The sequence below is a fragment of the Austrofundulus limnaeus genome, unplaced genomic scaffold, assembly GCF_001266775.1.
Source record: "Austrofundulus limnaeus strain Quisiro unplaced genomic scaffold, Austrofundulus_limnaeus-1.0 Scaffold685, whole genome shotgun sequence".
Classification (NCBI taxonomy): Eukaryota; Metazoa; Chordata; class Actinopteri; order Cyprinodontiformes; family Rivulidae; genus Austrofundulus; species Austrofundulus limnaeus.
The window spans coordinates 170,560-175,278 of record NW_013953087.1 but is presented as its reverse complement, the minus strand read 5'-3'; the positions used below and the strand labels follow the sequence as shown (position 1 = coordinate 175,278).

The 4,719-nt window shown below is 38.6% G+C and overlaps 1 long non-coding RNA gene across 1 annotated transcript; it reads right to left on the bottom strand.

Moving 5' to 3' along the window:
* Positions 1–2,358: 2,358 nt before the first annotated feature.
* LOC106531865 (uncharacterized) lies at positions 2,359–4,430 on the bottom strand. Its single transcript, XR_001312000.1, has 3 exons — positions 4,363–4,430; positions 4,156–4,251; positions 2,359–2,738 (listed from the first exon to the last, which is right to left on the bottom strand). It is a non-coding gene; the product is annotated as an uncharacterized LOC106531865 (long non-coding RNA).
* Between the last annotated feature and the right edge of the window lie 289 nt (positions 4,431–4,719).

Below are 4,719 nucleotides of genomic sequence, written 5' to 3'. Positions count from 1 at the left end.
GCGCCGCGTCAACCAATCAGAGAGACTCCACTGTGTGACGTAGCGACATATTTCCCGACGGGACAGTTTACTGAATGATGTCCACTAACCTGAAACAGACGGAGAGGAGCTCTTTAGCTGAAATCGAGTGCCTGCAGTCGGTGTCCTGACAGGAGATATCCACACCAATGCGTGGCAGCGACATCAGATTGGAAAAATAGTCCTGAAAGCGAGCTGTGAGCCTCTACTCTGAATTATCTGGTGAATTAATTATGAATTAATTATCTGATGAACGTGACATGCTCTTGCTCTCTGTAAATAAAGCAAAGCCACTTCCTTGTCTGACATTAAACAAAGCCCGACAGAGGAGGGAGGGGCGGCGAGGCTCTTGCCGTGCAGCGCTTCAAGAGCTGTCCTGCGTCTGACCTCAAAGTGCACGAGCGACCAACTTCAGCGTTGGATGCAATTTTGAAGCTGAAATCGCATTCGGTGTGAACGCACCACAAGACATGCCCTTGCAGCAGATCCGGTGGCACAGGTGCACGGCAGCCCTGCCTCTGTCATTGTGCTACAATGTAACTCAGCATCATCAGTGTGTAAATGTGTGTGTGAAAGGGTGAATGACTTTAGTGTAAAGCATGCTTTGGGGTCCCCATGGGACTTGATAAAGTGCTATATAAGTTCAGTCTATTTACCATTTACCAAAGTACAGGAAAAAACTTCAACATAGATATTTCACAATGGCAATGCAGAGCTTCAGACAGTTGCTTTATCGCCAAACAAACTTTCAAAAGTTACCAATTTCTGAAATAAAGTGCATGTTTGAAACCTGTCAGCTTCATGGCACAGGGTTTTCTTCATCTTTTTCACACTTTGACTTAGTCATACCCAGATATGATACTCTTAACAAAATAATCCTGAGTGTCTGTGGTAGAAAAGCTGGAGCTTAAAGTATGATAAACTTTCCAAGGTTCTTATCTATTTTTTATTATTTGATATTAGTTTAGATGAAGCCAAAAGTCTGAAATTGGAAAATTTGTGTTTTAAAGACATATGCCTTATACCTTCTGTGGAAGTTTCTGCGTGGTGGTATGCAATTAAATGCATTTCATTAGTAGTACCAGCACATAGTAGGAAAAAAAAAGAAGTTGGCTTAACCCATTCATTTAGAAGTAGCTAATTAGAGGAGCTGTCTGGGGAAAAGTGCCTCTTGGGGCCATTTGTACAGTATATATGTGTGTCTGTGGGTGGGTGTGTAGCAAGTTTTTCATAAGATAAATGAATGCAGCTTAACGGAGCAGTAAATACGCAAGGCTCACAAGGGTATTAGCACTCCTGCTCTCTTGATTTCTTGTGTAACTCTCTCTAACACACTTTCACTCTAATTAATCCTTTAACTTTGGCTGCCTGTCTTATTTCAGTTTATCAGATGGCCTCGGAGAGATTAATTCAAGATTTTAAGCAAATTTTCAACATAAATAAAACTAATTGTTTTAAGTAACTTCTTTTTCTCAAATAGTAGATCACATTTTTGACAAAGCATAGAATAAACACAAAACAACATTCAACTGATTATTAGAAGATGTCAAGTTAAGAGTTCATTTATGCAGAGATTACCTTGATCTCCATTAAACATGTTAACTTTTAAAGCGCCTGTGATGTCAATTTTTTTTAAAAATATGAAAGCATTTTTGACAATTAAGGAAATTTTGTGACTGATTGAGTTTAACATCCAGCCTTGTATTTCACACTTTGTGCAGCCATATGGTTTAAACAGAGAACGAGAGTCAGCAGTATCAGTATGAGGCCTTTCTGTCTGCATAAACAAAGTTGGTTATGTTCTAATATCTGATGTAAAAGGTACATTCTCCAGAGTGTGACCAGGAAGTCCGACATACTTTAGGAGGTTGATTCATTATTATTAATCATTGTGCAGTCTCTCCCTTAGATCAGCCTGGCACAGCTGCCAGCTTCTAGAGAGGGATTGTTCTTGTTTTTGTTCTGATAAGGCCAAGGCCTTTTCTTTCTCACAGCTGCTGCTGTGTGGCTATGGGTGTGATTGGAATTAGAGATTGAGAATAAAGCTTATAGAAGAGGATCAGTTAGTTTTCTGCTATTTTATTCAGACTTCCAATTTATTGATCATGATTTTCTTACAGAAAGATAACATTAATAACATATTGCAAACAAGTCATGCTGCTGAGATTAACAGTTGTTCATAAATTTGCACGTGAAGTAACAGGAAGTGATGTCAAAGGGGGATGTCTGCAGGTAAACAGAGCATTGCTACAACGGCTAGCAGCACAGACTGTAGAGAAGAATCAGATTTTCTTTGGATTATTTTTAATCATTATCAGAAAGATGGAAAAGAGCCAGAGTTCAAATGATATTGTTTTAAGAGTGAGTTTGTTTTCTTTAAAGATTGTGGGATACCGCACTTGCACCACTGAGTGGTGGAGGCAGCAATTGACAGCAGCTGCAGGCAATCTAGCTGATGAGCTCCAGGGCTTTAAAAGCTGACTGAAAGGATCAGATCCTCACTGGAATATATCAAACCATTTGGTATGGTTCTCAAGCTCCTTTAGTGTCTTTTTTAAAATTATTATTATCAGCTAACCTCACGTTTGTGTCTTATTCTTAGTAAGAAGCCTTGTGGATTTTCTCTGCCTGTTTACCACCAGCACCGTGAAATACTCACCTGGTACTGCACTCACCTTTTATCCTTTCCCTGCTCCCAATGCTCCAGAACCACCTCAAACCTGTAAGAAAGATGAACAAGAGTTATCATCACCTGCAAAACCTTGGAGCCAATATTAACTGCTCACCTTCTCCTATTCCAGATACTTCCTGTACCTGATTATTCATTTTGCAAATAAACTTCACCTACTTTTATTTTATTAATCTCCTAAGTCTATTTTCTTCCTGGCTACTCCTTCGATGACATACTCAGAGTTTATGATCATATGTTCCAGCCTCCAAAATGTCAAAGAGCTGTTCATAAAGTGATCAGACTTTATTAAAAGAACAACTTCACTCCAATGAGTCTCTTTTGCAGCAGATACTTCAGCAGCAGAAAATATCTGATGCTCACCTAACTGAGCTGAGAGGAATGGTACACACCATTAGTTTAAAATTAGCTGATACTGTACCCACTTCATTTCCAAAAGCCTCCAGAGCTTCCTCTGAGTACTCCTCAACACCCATGGCTCCCAGTAGTCACCTTTGAGAACCATTAGATCCTCAAAGTTCTTTGACGGTAACCATAACCACTTTGGTGGTTTTCTATTACAGTGTGAACTAGCCTTCAGTCGATCTCCATCCCTATTTCCATCCTCAGCATTGAAGACAACATTCATTGTATCTTTATGGTAACTAAATACATTTACTTCGTTACAGTACTTAAGTAGTTTTTTGAGGATTTGTAATTTTACCAACTATTTTTTGAAATAGCTACTTTTACTTTTGTTACATTTTAAAGCTAAAAATTATACTTTTACTTCTTTACTTTAAAATTTAACACTTGTTACAATATTAAAAATGTTTAAACTTATGAGTGTTGTTTATGAGTGTTGAATTTACTCAACAAAGTCATGTTAACCGGCTCCACTAAGCCCATTCGAGTAAATCGAGCAAAGAATATTCATATTTTGCTCAGTTTACTGAACCTGGCTTAGTGGAACCACTTTGGTTCAGTAAATTCAACAGTTTATTTCTGAGAGAGTGTGTACAAGTACTTTTACTTTTCCAGTTTTTGTCAACAGTTTTTTTACTAAAGTAGTTTTCTCATCAGTAAAATAAAAATTTACCAAAGTAATTTTCTGTTCATGCAATTTAACTTTTACTTAGTTATTTTTAAAGTACTCTATAAATCTCAGATTGCATCTGCACTAAAAGGTTCCACCCTTCGTTGGGCCCATGCCTATTTACATTCTCACCCTGTCACCACTTTAACCTTTCAACAATCTCTTCAGGATTTCAAACAGGTTTTCGAACACTCACTCCCTGCTCAAGCAAGGATGACAAATGAACCTAAGAGCTTGGGTAATTTAATCAACCTGTATCCACACTGATAGTTGTCTCAGAGAAAGACAAAACAAAAGAAACTAAAACACCCAGTGGCAATGCTCTTCTGCTTCAGCCCAGCCTCCACAACACCACCTGATCTGCTGAGCTCACCTGAACAATCATCTGAATCCGAACTCATGCAGATCCAATGAGCACGATTGATTCCGGAGGACAGAAAATGATGTTTTGAAGCCAAAAGTGTATTTTCTGTGGGCAGAAGGGGACATTTCATCACCAAGTATCCAAATCATTTAAAATATGGAGCTCATCAGTAAAGCAGAGAATATTTGGTGAGTCATGACTCCCGCTTGTGCTTACCTACTACCATCTCAGTCAACCAGATAAAATTACCCATCCCTGCCCTAATTGATTCTGGTACTGAACAAAATATGCTCTCCATGGATCTGGTCAAACAACTAAAAATACCTCACTGTGATGGGCCGAGTTGAAACAGGAGGAGTCGCAGGAATTATTAGAAAAATAGGGTTTTTATTTTAACCCAAAAACTTATACTTACAAAAACCAAAAAACTGAGCTCCTAAAATAGGCCAACATAACTAAATGAACTCAGGCAAAAATGTGACCAAACTAAATGTGTCATGAATTTAACCTGTCCCCTGCCAAGTCACAGCCATGTCCTCACTCATTGTTTCACCCCTCCCATCACAGAAATCC